General features: G+C 47.8%; 3 non-coding genes across 3 annotated transcripts; all 3 read right to left on the reverse strand.

Annotated features, from left to right (window-relative positions):
* Nucleotides 1-4,903: 4,903 nt before the first annotated feature.
* On the reverse strand, nucleotides 4,904-5,022 carry LOC119304454. The gene has a single exon (XR_005148280.1). It is a non-coding gene; the product is annotated as a 5S ribosomal RNA (ribosomal RNA).
* Nucleotides 5,023-5,386: 364 nt separating this feature from the next.
* On the reverse strand, nucleotides 5,387-5,505 carry LOC119304526. Its single transcript, XR_005148339.1, has one exon. It is a non-coding gene; the product is annotated as a 5S ribosomal RNA (ribosomal RNA).
* A 367-nt stretch (nucleotides 5,506-5,872) lies between these two features.
* Nucleotides 5,873-5,991, reverse strand: LOC119304427. The gene has a single exon (XR_005148256.1). It is a non-coding gene; the product is annotated as a 5S ribosomal RNA (ribosomal RNA).
* Nucleotides 5,992-18,106: the final 12,115 nt, after the last annotated feature.

The raw sequence follows: 18,106 nt of genomic DNA on the forward strand, positions 1-18,106 counted from the left end.
GCGGGGGAGGGTGCGGGGGGTCGTCGGCGGCGGTGGAGCGGGGGAGGGTGCGGGGGGTGCTCGGCGGCGAGGGGGATCTGGCGAGGGGGATAGCGATAGAGATGGAGGGGGATCGAGATCGAGTGTCCTCATGAATATCCAATATTTTTTCATATTGAATATGAAAAAATATCATCAAATTTGAAAAAATATTCATGAATTCAAAAAGTGCCCATGAATTAAATTTAAAATATTCATGAGTTCAAAAAATATTAACAAATTCAATACTTTTTGTGAATTAGAAATTCAATATCATAATTAACATAAATAAATATTCATGAGGACACTTGAACAGAAGAAATATCATTTCAATATGTCGAAATACAATCGAGAAATGAAGGCTACAATTTAAATACAATCGATCTTAGCTAGCTATTTGCTCACAATCTTCTTGCCCTTATTTTTTGTAAATGGTGTTCTTCTCTTCAACAGACGTCCTTTAGGTAGGGTGGTCCTACTTCTTCTTGTGGTCTATGCTGGTACTTCACCGTCGTCGTTATGTTCCATCTTTGGGTCGCCATACTTGTCGAAGTCTTGCTCATTGACGACTCCATCCATTCCAATGATCTTTCTTGTGCCTCTCCTCACGACAACACGACTGGGCTTTGACGGGTCGATAATGAAGAAGCATTGGTCCACTTGGGAAGCCAGTACCATGGCTCATTTTTCACGGTGACGTTTGCGCCCGCGGTCTTGGATTTGGCTTCGGGTATAACCATGGTGGTGAAATACCGGTCTTCTTTTATGACGCTCTTGGCCCATCTGACACGGAACATTGGGACCTTCTCTCCAGCGTAGCTTAGCTCCCAGATCCCCTCGATCCTTCCGTAGTATCTGTCCTTGTCATTACCGGTGTAGGATTCCATTGTTACCCCAGAGTTCTGATAACCATCGCTCTTCATGTCCTTTCCCTCGGTGTAGAATGTGTAGCCCTTGATATCGTACGCCTCATACGTCATCAGGTTGTGCTCGGCACCCTGTGACAAGGCGAATATGAGTTGTTCTTCCGCGGAAGAATCCTCATGTAAAGGGTACGACAGAAGCTTCTGCTTGAACCAACACGTGAAACATGAGTTGTGCTCTTTGATTATATCTCCGTCCGTCCTCTGTTGGCCTCAGTCATTGTATATCTTCTCAATAAAGGTTTTGTGCTCTACCACCCAAGGATCGACCACGTCTATGTGTTGTAGCGCGACTAGGTTTGCTCTTTCAAAGTCGGCGAGTCGACCCTCGAAGCCGACATGCATTTCGCGGTGACCCTCACGGTGACCCAATCCAGCGAACCTGCCGAGGTGCCTGTTGACGGGCAGAACAACGGGGTTCTCGATGCCTAGATAATTCGTGCAGTAGGAGATGAAATCTTCGGTCAGAAAGCCCCTAGTTATGCTTCCCTCTAGACGTGAGATGTTGCGAACATATCCTTTGATTACACCATTCATCCTTTCGAACGGCATCATGTTGTGCTGGAACGTCGGCCCGAGTTGGATGATATCCTCCACGATATGGACCAGCAGATGCACCATAACATCGAAGAATGCGGGCGGGAAGTACATGTCAAGCTCACATAGTATCACCACGATCTCTTCCTGTAACCTTCTGAGTTGCCTCACGCCAACCGACTTCGGAGAGATGACGTCGAAAAAGTTGCATAGACCAAATAGCATTTCACGGACATGCGCGTCCATGAATCCCACGGATTGCAACTAGAAGTATCTGCATCATCAGCACGTGACAGTCGTTAGACTTCATCCCGCTGAACTTCTGCTTCGCTGAGTCTAGGTATCTGCTAATTATCTTCCCCGCGTAACCGTAAGGAAGTTTTACTCCTATGAGGCAGGTGAAAAACTGATTGATCTCCTCCTGACTTAGAGTGAAGCACGCGGGGGGGGGGAGGTCATTTCCAGTCTTCTTGGCCTTTTTGCCTTTGCGACGACTTTCCATGTCCTGCTTCAGCTCATCATCATCATCATTAGCGTGAAGCTTCTCCCTGATGCCCATTGGTTTCAAGTCTGCCCTTTCTTTCGGCCCATCTTTGGTCCTCTCTCGCATGTTGAGCAGGGTACCAAGCAGACTCTCGCACACGTTCTTCGTGATATGCATGACATCAAGGCTATGAGGCACACGGTGGATCTTCCAGTACGTCAAGTCCAAGAAAACAGACCTCGTTTTCCATATCTTCAGCAGTGGCTCTGGCGCCTTTCTCTTCTTTCCCGGCTCTGGCGCGTTTTGCTTCTTTCTCGGCAGTGGGCAATCTTTCCAATTTTTCAACAGCTCGTCTATTTCCTCGCCGCTCCTCGTACGCGGGCGTCTTCGGGGTTCGGTTTCACCATCGAACAGATCCTTGCATTTTCTCCACGAGTCATCGTCGCGAAGCCACCTTCGATGTCCCACGAACACGGTTTTGAAGACCCGGGATCTCTATCTAGCTGGCGATACGTTGTGTCATCCACGCACCTGACGCATCCAGAAAATCCGTGGACCACCTGCCCCAAGACATATCTGTAACCGAGATAGTCCTGCACCGTCGTGAGCAGTGCGGCTCTCATAGGGAAATATTCTTTCTCTGCGGCGTCCCACGTATTGGCTGGCGTTTTCCACAGCGTGTCTAGCTCCTCTTTTAGCAGCCCCATATACAGATTGATGTCGTTCCCTGGCTGTTTCGGCCCTTCAATTAGCATACTCATGTGAATGTACTTCCTCTTCATGCACAACCAGGGGGGAAACTTGTACATCCACACAAACACAGGCCAGGTGCTATGTGTGCTTCTCTGGATGCCAAACGGATTGACTCCATCGGTCCTCGTGCCCAGCATGATGTTCCTTGGATCGTTCCCAAATTCTTGGTGTTCGAAGATCAACGCTTGCCACTGGCTCCCATCCTTAGGGTGACTCAGCATCTTGTCTTTTTTATTTATCTTCGGATCATTTGCGTCATCTTCTCGCTTCTTATCCTCCCTATCCGCGTGCCAATGCAGGAGCTTTGCTACCTTAGGGTCCACGAAATACCGCTGCAGACGAGGAGTGATCGGAAAGTACCACACCACTTTTCGAGGAGCTTTCTTCCTCTTCTTGTATCGAGTGACGCCGCACACCGGACATATGGTAGACTCCGCATGCTCGTCCCGATAAATGATGCAATTGTTCATGCACACATGGTATTTCACGTGCGGTAAATCCAGAGGACACACGATTTTCTTTGCCTCCTCGAAACTAGTCGGGCACTTGTTCCCCTTGGTAAGACGTTCGTGCCTGAATGACATGTTCTCGTCGAAGCATGCGTCGGTCATTTTGTGTTTTACCTTCATCTCCAAAGCCATGAGCATTACTTTCAGGCGGGTATCCTCGGGCCTGCATCCATCATACAATGGAGTAACCGCATCTATCTCCAATTGATCTAGCTTGGCTTTCTCCCGGGCGACAGCTCTTGCGTTATCCGTCTGCTTGAGAAGCAGCTCTTGAATATGAGGGTCCTGCACCCAGCCCATTGATGGTCCATCATCGTCTGCTCCGGCATCTTCATCTTCATGATCATGCCCTTCGTCTTGATCTTCCTCATCATCATGTCCGGCATCTTCTACATGGTGACTGTGTACAACATCACCGTTGTGATCATGTCCTAGAGATTCTTCGTCTTCTCGCCCGCCCTCGCCGCGGTTGTTGTCTTGCTGCCCTTCCTCATTTCTTGCCCGGCCCCCATGGATGACTTCATAGTCATCCATGAAACCACGCAAGAGCAGGTGGTCCCGCACCTGCCCAGAATCCGGGACCGCAATAAGGCTCTTCAGCTTGCATCTTCGACACGAACATCTTATCTTCGTCTCGTTCTTTTGAAGCATCTCGGCCTTCGTGGAGCTCAAAAACCTATTCACGATGCCGTCGGTCATCGTACGGACCATGGTCACCTGCGGCATAGAGCAAAACGATATTTTAGAACCAAGAAAAAATTTGGCATGACTTTCCCTAAAAATAGGACCAAAAAGAATGCATAGTGCCAAAATTCTCGCCGAAACGGAAATGAATCAACATTCTGGCAAAATATTGGCAATGATCACATTTCAAATACCGGTACCCGCAAACACAAACATATATGCAACACCACAAACATATGCAACACCACAAACATACATAGATCTAGCTAGGCCATAAAAAGTGCTTGTGCATGTTGTTGGAGGGAGGAAAAAGTAGATCTACAACATAAAGAAAGCTTTCCCCTTACTTACCTATCAAAAAGGTAATTTAACCACTTAATTTGGATGAATCTATGGTGCAAATGAGGTGAGGAGGAGGAGGCACCCGAGACAAGCTTGGAGGAGGAGGTGGAGAAAATGAAGTGGGGAAAGTGAGTGTGTAGGTGGCTGTCCAAAATATATAGCTGGTCTCAGGTTACTAATGGAGCACCACCTACAAATGCGCCATTAGTAATGGCACACCATGGTTACTAGTGCCGCACCAGCTTGTGGTGCGCCATTAGTAGTTTTTCAAAAAAATGATAGTAGTGGCGCACGGGGTGAGTGGTGCGCCATTGCTAGTGAAAACTAGTAATGGCGCACTGTGCCCTGGTGCGCCATTAGTATTTTTGGAAGAATAAAATATGTTAGTAGTGGCACACCATGGGCGTGGTGCGCCATTAGTGTCTATCACACTAATGGCGCACCAACACATGGTGCGCCACTTCTATATAGCAGTGGCGCACCACATGTCTGGTGCGCCATTAGTGTCCATATTATCTATAGCCCTTTTTTCCTAGTAGTGATGAGATGCGAGCTAAAACATATTGCAAACGTCAAAAATAAGATAATGGGGTTAATATATATCGCCCACATGCGTTCTATTTCTCACGGGGCACAAAATAATAATTGAAAAGGGAATGCAACACGAGGACTTCCCAGGAGGTCACCCATCCGAATACTACTCTCGCCAAAGCAAGCTTAACTTCGGAGTTCTGATGAGATCCAGTGCTATAGTGCTGGTATGATCGCATCCGACATGTTACCCCCGGCTTCATCCCTTATGCTACCAACTCCCAGGTCCGCTACAAATATAGCTGTACATTCTTACTACCATTACAACCGTTGCCTAATAATGGATAATGCCCTATACTACTTACTCTATCGCTCAACTACGGAGACGAGTTTACCACGATTTCCACCCCTCCTCTATACCGCAGCAACACGTATTTTACACCCCATTAAGAAAGCGCTTTTCGCGCCCCAACTCCCCCTAGACGCGTGAGTAATGAGATGCGAGCTAAAACATATCGCAAACATCAAAAATAAGATGACGGGGTTAATATATATCGCGCACGTGCGTTCCGTTTCTCACGAGGCGCAAAATAATAATTAAAAAGGGAATGCAACATGAGGACTTCCCAGGAGGTCATCCATCCTAGTACTACTCTCGCCCAAGCACACTTAACTTTGGAGTTTTCATGGGATCTGGTGCTTTAGTGCAAGTATGATCGCATCTGACATGTTACCCCCGGCTTCATCCCTTATGCTTTCCACTCCCAGGTCCACTACAAAGACGACTGTACATTCTTACTACCATTACAACCATTGCCTAATAATGGATAATGCCCTATACTACTTACTCTCTCGCTCAACTACGGAGACGAGTTTACCATGACTTCCACCCCTCCCTCTATACCGCAGAAACACGTATTTTACACCCCTTCCATAACGCGCTTTTCGCGCCCCAACTCCCCCTAGACGCGTGAGTAATGAGCTGCGAGCTAAAACATATCGCAAACATCAAAAATAAGTTAAAGGGTTAATATATATATATCGCACACGTGCGTTTGTTTCTCACGATGCACAAAAAAATAATAAAAAAGGGAATGCAACACGAGGACTTCCCAGGAGGTCACCCATCCTAGTACTACTCTCGCCCAAGCATGCTTAGCTTCGATGTTCTGATGGGATCCGGTGCTTTAGTGCTGGTATGATCGTATCCGACATGTTACCCCTGGCTTGTTGACGGAGATGATGAAGTTACCGACGCAGGGCTTTGCCTAAGAACTACGACAATATGACCGAGGTGGAAAACTATGGAGGGGGCACCGCACACGGCTAAAGATCAAGTTATGTGTCCATGGGGTGCCCCCTCCCCCGTATATAAAGGAGGGCCAGCCACAAGTAGGAGTAGGAGAAGAAGGAAGGGAGGAAGAAGGGAAGGAAAAGGGGGCCCCGGCCCCCTAGCCCTAGTCCAATTCGGTTTGGGATATTGGGGGCACACACCACAGCATGGCCTGCCTCCTCTTTTCCACCATTACGCCCATGAGGCCCAATAACTACCCGGGGGGGTTCCGGTAACCCCCGGTACTCCGAAACAACCCGAACCATTCCCGTGTCCGAATGTAGCCTTCCAATATATGAATCTTTATGTCTCGACCATTTCGAGACTCCTCGTCATGTTCGTGATCTCATCCAGGACTCCGAACAACCTTCCGTGCATCAAATCACATAACTCACAATACATATCGTCATCGAATGTTAAGCGTGCGGACCCTACGGGTTCGAGAACTATGTAGACATGACGGAGACACATCTCCGATCAATAACCAATAGCGGAACCTAGATGCTCATATTGGTTCCTACATATTCTACGAAGATCTTTATCGGTCAAACCGCACAACAACATATGTTGTTCTCTTTATCATCGGTATGTTACTTGCCCGAGATTCGATCGTCGGTAACATCATACCTAGTTCAATCTCGTCACCGACAAGTCTCTTTACTCGTTCTGTAATGTCTCATCCCGTGACTAACTCATTAGTCACATTGCTTGCAAGGCTCATAGTGATGTGCATTACCGAGAGGGCCCAGAGATACCTTTTCGATACACGAAGTGACAAATCCTAATCTCGATCTATGCCAACTCAACAAACACCATTGGAGACACCTGTATAGCATATTTATAATCACCACTTATGTTGTGATGTTTGATAGCACACAAGGTGTTCCTATGGTATTCGGGATTTGCAGAATCTCATAGTCTGAGGAACATGTATAAGTCATGAAGAAAGTAATAGAAAGAAGCTAAACGGTCATAGTGCTAAGCTAACGGATGGGTCTTGTCCATCACATCATTCTCTAATGTTGTGATCCCGTTCATCAAATGACAACACATGTCTATGGCTAGGAAACTTAACCATCTTTGATTAACGAGCTAGTCAAGTAGAGGCATACTAGGGACACTTTGTTTGTCTATGTATTCACACATGTACTAAGTTTCCGGTTAATAAAATTCTAGCATGAATAATAAACATTTATCATGATATAAGGAAATATAAATTACAACTTTATTATTGCCTCTAGGGCATATTTTCTTCAGTCTCCCACTTGCACTAGAGTCAGTAATCTAGTTTACATCATCATGTGATTTCACACCAATAGTTCACATCTTTATGTTATTAGTTCACATCTTCATGTGACTAATACCCAAAGGGTTTACTAGAGTCAATAATCTAGTTCACATCGCTATGTGATTAACACCCAAAGAGTGATCATGTTTTGCTTGAGAGAAGTTTAGTCTATGGTTCTGCAACATTCAGATCCGTATGTATTTTGCAAATTTTCTACGTCCAAAATACTCTGCATGGACCTACTCTAGCTAATTGCTCCCACTTTCAATATGTATCTAGATCGAGACTTAGAGTCATCTAGATCGGTGTCAAAAGCTTGCAACAGCATAACTCTTTACGACAAACTGTTTTATCACCTCCATAACCGAGAAATATTTCCTTAGTCCTCTAAGGATAATTTTGACCATTGTCCAGTGATCTATTCCTAGATCACTATTGTACTCCCTTGCCAAAATCATGCTAAGGTATACAATAGGTCTGGTACACATCATAGCATACTTTATAGAACCTATGACTGAGGCATAGGGAATGACTTCTCATTCTCTTTCTATTTTCGGCCGTGGTCTAGTTTTGAGTCTTTACTCAACTTCACACCTTGCAACATAGACAAGAACTCCTTCTTTGACTGTTCCATTTTGAACTTCTTCAAAATCTTGTCAAGGTATGCACTCATTGAAAAAACTTACCAAGCATCTTGATCTATATCTATAGATTTTGATGCTCAATATGTAAGCAGCTTTACCGAGGTCTTTCTTTGAAAAGCTTCTTTGAAACACTCCTTTATGCTTGCCAGAAAATTCTACATCATTTCCGATCAACAATATGTCATTCACATATATTTATCAGAAAGGCTATAGTGCTCCCACTCACTTTCTTGTAAATACAGGCTTCACCGCAAGTCTTTATAAAACTATATGCTTTGATCAACTCATCAAAGCGTATATTCCAACTCCGAGATGCTTGCACCAGTCCATAGATGGATCGCTGGAGCTTGCACACTTTGTTAGCATCTTTAGGATTGACAAAACCTACTGGTTGCATCACATACAACTCTTTTTTAATAAATCCATTAAGGAATGTAGTTTTGATATCCATTTGCCAGATTTCATAAAATTGGGCAACCACTAACATGATTCAAACAGATTTTTAAGCATCGATACGAGTGAGAAAATCTCATCGTAATCAACACTTTGAACTTGTCGAAAACCTTTTGCAACAATTCGAGCTTTGTAGATAGTAACACTACTATCAGCGTTCGTCTTCCTCTTGAAGATCCATTTATTCTGGCTCATCGATCATCGGGCAAGTCAATCAAAGTCCATACTTTTTCCTCGTACATGGATCCCATCTCATATTTCATGGCCTTAAGCCATTTCTCGGAATCTGGGCTCATCATCGCTTCCTCATAGTTTGTAGGTTCATCATGGTCTAGTAATATGACTTCCAGAACTGGTTTACCGTACCACTCTGGTGTGGAACGTACTCTGCTTGACCTACGAGGTTCGGTAGTAACTTGATCTGAAGCTTCATGATCATCATCATTAACTTCCTCACTAATTGGTGTAGGCATCACTGGAACTGATTTCTATGATGAACTACTTTCCAATTCGGGAGAAGGTACAATTACCTCATCAAGTTCTACTTTCCTCCCACTCACTTATTTCGAGAGAAACTTCTTCTCTAGAAAGGATCCACTCTTAGCAACAAAGATCTTGCCTTCGGATCTGTGATAGAAGGTGTACCCAATAGTTTCTTTTGGGTATCCTATGAAGACGCACTTCTCCGATTTGGGTTTGAGCTTATCAGGCTGAAACTTTTTCACATAAGCATCGCAACCCCAAACTTTAAGAAACGACAGCTTAGGTTTCTTGCTAAACCACAGTTCATACGGTGTCATCTCAACAGATTTTTAGACATAACGTGAATGCAGCTGTCTCTAATGCATAACCCCAAATCGATAGTGGTAGATCGGTAAGAGACATCATAGATTGCACCATATCTAATAAAGTATGGTTATGATGTTCGGACACACCATTACGCTATGGTGTTCCAGGTGGCGTGAGTTGCAAAACTATTCGACATTGTTTCAAATGAAGGCCAAACTCGTAACTCAAATATTTCATCTCCGCGGTCATATCGTAGAAACTTTATTTTCTTGCTACGATGATTCTCCACTTCACTCTGAAATTCTTTGAACTTTTCAAACGTTTAAGACTTGTGTTCCATTAAGTAGATATACTCATATCTTCTCAAATCATCTATTAAGGTCAGAATATAACGATACCCGCTGCGAGCCTCAACACTCATTGGATCGCATACATCAGTATGTATTTTTTCCAATAAGTTTGTTGCTCGCTCCATTGTTCCGGAGAATGGAGTCATAGTCATCTTGCCCATGAGGCATGGTTCGCAAGCATCAAGTGATTCATAATCAAGTGATTCCAAATGCCCATCAGCATGGAGTTTCTTCATGCGCTTTACACCAATATGACCTAAATGGCAGTGCCATTAGTATTTTGCACTATCATTATCAACTTTGCATCTTTTGGCATCAATATCATGAATATGTGCATCACTACGATCGTGCTTCAATAAATCATTCACCTTAGGTGTATGACCACAGAAGGTTTTATTCATGTAAACAGAATAACAATTATTCTTTGACTTAAATGAATAACCGTATTGCAATAAACATGATCCAATCATAGCGAACACCAAATAACATTTACTTTAGGTTCAACACTAATCCCGAAGGTAAAGGGAGTGTGCGATGGTGATCTTATCAACCTTGGAATCACTTCCAACACACATCGTCACCTCGCCTTCAACTAGTCTCTGTTCATTTTGTAACTTCTGTTTCAAGTTACTAATCATAGCAACTGAACCAGTATCAAATACCCAGGGGTTACTATGAACACCAGTAAAGTACACATCAATAACTTGTATATCATATATACTTTTGTTCACTTTGCCATCCTTCTTATCCGCCAAGTATTTGGGGCAGTTCCGCTTTCAGTGACCATTTCCTTTGCAATAGAAGCACTCAGTTTCAGGCTTGGGTCTAGCTTTGGGCTTCTTCATGGGAGTGGCAACTTGCTTGCCATTCTTCTTGAAGTTCTCTTTCTTTCCCTTGCCCTTTTACTTGAACCTAGTGGTCTTATTAACTGTCGGTGTCAAAACCGGTGGATCTCGGGTAGGGGTCCCGAACTGTGCGTCTAGGCCGGATGGTTACAGGAGGCAAGGGACATGAAGTTTTACCCAGGTTCGGGCCCTCTTGATGGAGGTAAAACCCTACGACCTGCTTGATTGATATTGATGATATGGGTGTTACAAGAGTAGATCTGCCACGAGATCAGAGAGGCTAAACCCTAGAAGCTAGCCTACGCTATGATTGTATGTTGTGATTGTTGTCCTACGAACTAAAACCCTTCGGTTTATATAGACACCGGAGAGGGTTAGGGTTACACAAGGTCAGTTACAAAGGAGGAGATATCCATATACGCATTGCCTAGTTTGCCTTCCACGCCAAGTAGAGTCCCATCCGGACACGAGACGAAGTCTTCAATCTTGTATCTTCATAGTCTAACAGTCCGGCCAATGGAGATAGTCCGGCTGTCCGGAGACCCCCTAATCCAGGACTCCCTCAGTATCCCCTGAACCAGGCTTCAATGACGATGAGTCCGATGCGCAGTTGTCTTCGGCATTGCAAGGCGGGTTCCTTCTCTGAATACATCACAGAAGAATTTGAATACGAGGATAGTGTCCGACCCTGCAAAATAAGTTCCACATTTCACCGTAGAGAATAATGCTTTCGCAGATCTAATCCTCTAGCTTGTTTTGGCAACATGACGTTACGTCACGGCCTGGCGATTATTCAAACTATTTCTTTTAACTAGCCCTGCACATAACGCGAGGTAGTTTTTCGACACGTCTTGTCAAAGAAAAGACCATTTCCCCTTATTACGGGATTCTCATCAATACGGGCGTGGATAACCCAACCGCGCCATCAATTGCGGCGCTTGGGGGATAAGTGAGTTTTACCAGGCAAGTGGGGACGCTCAATTTTGTCCGCCCATATAAAGGGATAAGGATTCACCTTTCTATCCACACCTTCTTCCTCCTCTGCTCATCCGCTCCCGCACACTCGAGCTCTAGCGCCCAAGTCCTCACTTCCATCTCAACCCTCCCCAACCATGTCCGGAGCGGGAGGCAAGTGGATGGTCTCCTCCGTCACGGAGGGAGACATCAAGAAACTGAGGAGATCCGGATACCTGCACGACGACATCGCGCACCGGCTCCCAGATGAGGGACAGCTCATCCCCACCCCCGAGCCCCATGAGAGGGTGGTATTCCTCACCCATTTCCTCCGCGGACTAGGATTCCCTCTCCATCCCTTCGTCCGGGGGCTCATGTTTTATTATGGCCAAGATTTCCATGATCTAGCCCCAAACTTCATCCTCAACATCTCGGCGTTTATCGTCGTGTGCGAGGCCTTCCTCCGCATCAAGCCCCACTTCGTCTTATGGCTGAAGACCTTCAATGTCAAGCCGAAGGTAGTGAGAAGCCGCCAGGCGGAGTGCGAAGGCGCCATGGTGGGCAAGATGCCCAACATCACATGGCTCGAGGGCACCTTCGTGGAGACCATAAAGGGGTGGCAATCGGGGTGGTTCTATTTCACCAAGCCGCGCGACCCCGCATGGGTAGCGGCCCCAGAGTTCCGATCTGGCATCCCCATGCGCCTCACCTCCTGGAAAGAGAAGGGCATGTCCTGGGGTAATTCAAAAGAGCTGACCGGACTCTAGTCATGTATTCAGAACATGGTGGATAAGAAGCTCAAGCTTGTCAACATAGTCCAGGTTATGCTCGTTCGCCGGATACTCCCGTGCCAACAACGGGAGTTTACCTTGTGGGAGTTCAATCCGGCGCAGCACCGAACTCTGAACAGGCTCTTCGACACGACTCATGAAGATGCCTGGAGGGTGCTGTTCAAGGGCGCCGCAGTCCCTCCCCCCATTACTGAGGATCGCAGATTCAGCGCGAAGCGCCACGCTAGTGCGGTAAGTTGTTTTACCTCTTACATGATATTTGTTATATATGTGTAGATTCGCTCTATGCGGGATCTAAACTCCCGTAATTTTGACAGGACTGGCAGAAGATGGCCGGACAGATCGACCGTCCGGCTCCCTTGCTCGAAGGCCCCGCAGACGCTCTTCTGACGAAGATGCTGACTCCGTCCCCTTATAAGGTGCCGGAGAAGACCAAGAAGGCCAAGGGAGCTCGAAAGAGTTCCCGATGCCAGGCGTCGTCGGACTCGCTGTCCGATGACTCTGCGGCGCACTCTTCCCCCGAAGACGAGGAAGAGGAAGAAGAGGCTCCCCCACCGAGTGGGGGAGACAAGAAAAGGAAGGCCGCCCCAACTGGGGAGGCTGAAGGGTCCAAGAAGGGAAGGATGCTCCTTCCGGACAGCTCTACCGCCACCGATGAAAGTGAAGACGAGTGGTTACCCAGGGGCAAGCCCCAGGGGAGATCATAAGTGTTTGGATACCAAAGTAACCCATAGGATTCCCTTTGTCGCATTGCTTTCCCTAACGCCGAACTCAATTGTACAGGACGCCCCGAGCCAATATCGAGGTATCCTCGGACGGCTCCCTGGGCTCGTCACACATGGATAGCGATCCAGTCCCGACCGCCACCTCCCCTCATCTGGCCGACGATGTCGAGGTGTTGTCTCAAGAGCCACTGAATCAAGGGGGGACAGTCCTGGAGGCGCCTCAAGGCGACCTTCCGGACTCCAGGAGCCGAGGGGACGGGGTCCCCGGGAGCTCCGAGTTCGGCACTCAACCGAACACCGCGCCGGATCCTCCAACGGATCCGAGCTCGGGCAGGCGGTCCCCTTCTAAGTAGGGTGATACGCCTGTGCCGGTGACCTCTGTCCACCCAGAGACGCCGGACACTATGTTGGAAGCGCTTCGCAGCGCTTCCATCGAGGAGGAGCACCGCACTATCATGAGTGCGGTGATCCAGAAGGTTCAGTCCGCCAAGAGCGGATTGACTGAAGCCTATACTAGCCTTCTAACAGGCTTCAAGGTAAGTGTTTTAAAATGTAGTAGAAGTGTTACCGCATAGACAGTAGCCCCTGATGCTTTGTTTGGTGTTCGTGAAGAAAAGCCGAACAAAGGATCAAATAATATCGCATGAGTCTAATATAAGTATGTTAATATGCATATGCAGGCTTCGCTTCTGGCGGCCGCGGCACTAACTGCGGAGGTCGCCGTACTGAAGGAGGCCCTCGAGGGGTCCCAGAAAGAGCTCAGCCTTGCTAAGAGGCAGCTCGAGGAGAACAAGGGTAAGTAATACCCCATCTATAGATATATGTATATAAAAAAGGATGCCATTGCAAAATGACAGGATCATTGTATGTTTTGCCAGGGGCCACGACCGAGGTGGCAACCCTGAAGCAAGCGCTGTCCCAGGCTGAAGAAAAGGCGGCCCAAGAGCGCACCGAGCGAGAGAGGCACGAGGCTCGGGTGGGTGAGGTGCAGCAAGAGCTCCTGGCTCTCGTGACAAAGCACGAGGCGTTGGAGCTTGACTTGAAGACGAAAGAGTCTGAGCTTGCCGCGGCCCGTGAGAGCGCGAAGAATGCCAAGGCCGAGGCCCAGAAGGCCCTTCAGGAGAGCGACGCAATGAAGAAGATAGCGGTGGGTAAGGCTTTCTATATGCAAAGCAAGCATGTAAAGGTGAATTACCGATTACTTATACGAATCCGGAGCTCTTCAGGAGCATTCACAGATTTGCCCCACAGTGTGTCCGATGCCGCACTATTCTACCAGGCCGAGGATGGAAGCTCAGCGGAGAAGCTGTTCTGGTCTCAGTATGCTGAGGCCGAACATCCGGTGCCAATGAGCGACCAGCTGAAGCAGATGGCCGAGCTACATAAGGCGGCCGATCAGGCCATGAAGGGCTTCATAGTCCGGTTGTGGCCTGGCAACGCCCTTCCGAACAGCTTCTTTGGCCTGGTGAGGCGGCTTGTGGATGCCTGCCCATGGCTGGAGGTCGTGAAGCGATCTGTCGGCATTGAAGGTGCACGCCGGGCCTTCGCCCGTGTAAAAACGCAGTGGGTCAAGCTAGACGCCGTGAAGCTGATCAAGGAGGGGCCGCCGGAGGGCAAGGAGCACCGCCACCCCGAGATGTACTACGAGGGTGTTCTGTCGGGCGCCCGTCTTATCGTGGATGAGTGTTCGCAAAATGTAATATTTGAACGAGACTTGCTCGTTTTGTCCTGTATGTATGAAAACTTGTATCGTTTTCGCTATGCAACACTTGTGTGAATTTAAAATATTACCTTCTGTTTGGATGTTTATCCAATCTGAGAGATGGCTAGTCCTCAGCTTCTGCCCCCATGCCATGAGTGCCGGGGTGTTTGGGATAAACCTGAGCACTCTTGTTCCCATGTTTGGGTTCTTCGAGGGAGGTGCTCAGCACAACGAACAAGGCAACCGGACTAATAATGTTTTATCACTCTCACTTAGCCATAGAATTCTATAATTTTAAATTTCGGCGAAGCCCCTAGTATTCGGAAGGCCGAATTCGGGGCGCGATACACGCCTATAAGCCGGACGGAGCCGGCCCCTCGCCCTAAGCAGCATAAGTCTTTAGGGACTCAAAAAACCTCGCCGAACAGCAACCAGTCTCTCGCATTATCATGACAGTCAGTTTTAGCTTTCTCTACTGAGGTGCTCGGCCCGGCAGAACCGGGGCACAATCACAGTAGTTCTCCTAGCGCTACCTTAGCCGATAGAGCGGAACGTAAGGTACCAAAACATAGGAGCCGGGTAAACCCAACATTTGACCAAAGACATGATTCGGAGCTGATGCATATAATGCTATAAGTTCGGGGTGCCGCACTTGTGAAAGTGTTCGGACTTTGCACACCATATTGTGGGTACGTAAGCCCCTGGTGCATTGGCCGTACCAGAGTGTACGGTTGCTAGGCGTCATTAATGAACACATAGATATGTATACATATAACAAAAATGCGATAATAGTCGTAATGTCATGCATTGTATATGAAAGAATTGCATTAAAGCAGAGTGATACAGATAGTGTAATAAGCAAAAGAGTAGGACTATGTCCCTTCCTAGGGCGAGCTGAGGAATTATATGAAATCTGTAATCCACCTGGGAATTCCGTGGTTGTCGGCCTCCTTGGTTGCTGTATCATGTGTTCGGCAATATATAGAGCTGCCGGACAATGTTTCCAGAGATTGAAGTCCTGAAAGAAAAAGAAAAATAACCAAACGGGAAGCCCCTGGTGCAGTTTAGACCGCGCTTTGGGGTGTGCCGTGGTTGTGCCCCCCCTCCCCACCTGTGCCCATGGTATTGTTAATGCGTAATTATGTACGCGCGGCATGAACAACGTCGTTGGGATGGGATTGGGGTGGCCACCGTATTGCTACGCGAGCTCAGATCGCGCCAGGCGGTCTGTTTGCCGATTGCCCCGAGCGCGCTTGAAGGTGTCTGGGCTTTGAAATGCCGAACTGGTAGATTGCCTTGAGAGGCTGCTTTGCGCTTCTGCTGCAAGGGCCGCGGTGTGCTCCTCTGTTCGGAGAGAGCGCTCTGTGTTTCCGTTGACTGTAATAACTCCGGGGGGTCCTAGCATCTTGAGCTTGAGGTATGCATAATGTGGCACCGCATTGCATCTAGCAAATGCGGTTCGTCCGAGCAGTGCGTGGTAACCACTGCGGAATGGGACTATATCGAAGATTAACTCTTCGCTTCGGAAGTTATTCGGGGACCCGAAGACCTCTTCCAGTGTAATTGAGCCTGTGTCGTGGGCCTCTACGCCTGGAATGACGCCTTTAAAGGTCATCTTAGTGGGTTTGATCCTTGAGGGGTCTATACCCATTTTGCGCACTGTGTCCTGATAAAGCAGGTTCAGGCTACTATCGCCGTCCATAAGGACTCGAGTGAGGTGAAATCCGTCGATGATTGGGTCTAGGACCAGTGCGGCGAATCCGCCATGACGGATACTAGTGGGGTGGTCCCTGCGATCAAAGGTGATCGGACAGGAGGACCAAGGGTTGAACTTTGGGGCGACTAGCTCCAACGCATATACGTCCGTGAGTGCATGCTTCCGCTCCCTCTTGGGGATGTGGGTTGCGTATATCATGTTCACCGTCCGCACTTGCGGGGGAAACCTCTTCTGCCCTCCAGTGTGCGGCCGCCGGGGTTCTTCCTCATCATCGCTATGCGGCCCCTTGTCCTTGTTTTCGGCAATTAACTTGCCAGCCTGCTTGAACACCCAACAATCCATGTTGGTGTGATTGGCTGGCTTGTCTAGGGTGCCGTGTATTTGACACGAGCGATCGAGTATAAGGTCGAAGCTGGACGGACCCGGCATACTTTGTTTGAATGGCTTCTTCCGCTGACCGGGTTTAGAGCCTTTGAATCCGGCATTGACTGTCGTATCCTCAGTACTTTCGCCATTAATGCGGCGCTTATGCTTGTTGTGATGTGACCTGCTATTGCCGTCCTTGATATCTGAGGTACCATGGTTCTTTGATATGTTGTTACTGCGAGCCAACCAGTTGTCTTCTCCCACACAAAAGCGGGTCATGAGCGTCGTGAGGGCTGCCATAGATTTCAGCTTTTCCTGACCAAGGTGCCGGGCTAGCCACTCATCTCGGATGTTGTGCTTGAAAGCCGCTAAGGCCTCCGCATCCGGACAGTCGACGATTTGATTTTTCTTTGTAAGGAACCGAGTCCAGAATTGCCTGGCCGACTCTTCTGGCTGTTGAATTATGTGGCTCAAGTCATCAGCATCTGGTGGTCGCACATAAGTGCCCTAAAAGTTGTCGAGGAATGCGGCTTCCAGATCTTCCCAATAGCTAATGGAGTCCGCTGGCAAGCTATTAAGCCAGTGCCGTGCTGGTCCTTTGAGTTTTAGTGGGAGGTATTTGATGGCATGTAAGTCATCACCGCGGGCCATGTGGATGTGGAGGAGGAAGTCCTCAATCCATACTGCGGGATCTGTTGTGCCGTCGTATGATTCAATGTTTATAGGTTTGAAACCTTCTGGGAATTGATGTTCCATTACTTTGTCTGTGAAGCATAAGGGGTGTGCGGCGCCTCTGTATTGGGCTATATCACGATGCAGCTCGTATGGGTCCTGCCCGCTGTGTTCGGCCCGGCCGGATTTGCTTTTACTGTATCCGGCGTGACATTTACCGTATCGTAGAGTGGTGCGCCCTCGTGATCCGTAGATCGATCTTGAATGCTTTGCTTTGTCCTCCAATATGTCTCGCAGGTCTGGCGTATCTCCCCATGCCTTTTTATTTGGATGGCATTGGGGTGGAGGATGAGCTTTTGGCTGGAATGCCTCTCTATCGCGGCCACGAGGTGGCCGATCAGCCGTATCATACGCTTCTTCCTCCAGTCGGGGTAGTAACCTGTGCCTTGGATAACTCTTGAAGGCACGGTCAAGTTTATATTCCTCGGCCACAAGGACTTCAGTCCATTTGTCAGCTAGCAGATCTTGATCATCTTGAAGTTGCTTCTGCTTTTTCTTCAGGCTATTTGCCGTGGCCATAAGCCTGTGCTTGAAGCGCTCTTGTTCGACGGGATCCTCTGGTACGGCGATTCATTGTCGCTGAGGCTTGCCTCATCTTTAGAGGGGGGCATGTAATTATCATCGTCCTCCTCTCTG

This window comes from Triticum dicoccoides, chromosome 5A, assembly GCF_002162155.2.
Source record: "Triticum dicoccoides isolate Atlit2015 ecotype Zavitan chromosome 5A, WEW_v2.0, whole genome shotgun sequence".
NCBI lineage: Eukaryota > Viridiplantae > Streptophyta > Magnoliopsida > Poales > Poaceae > Triticum > Triticum dicoccoides.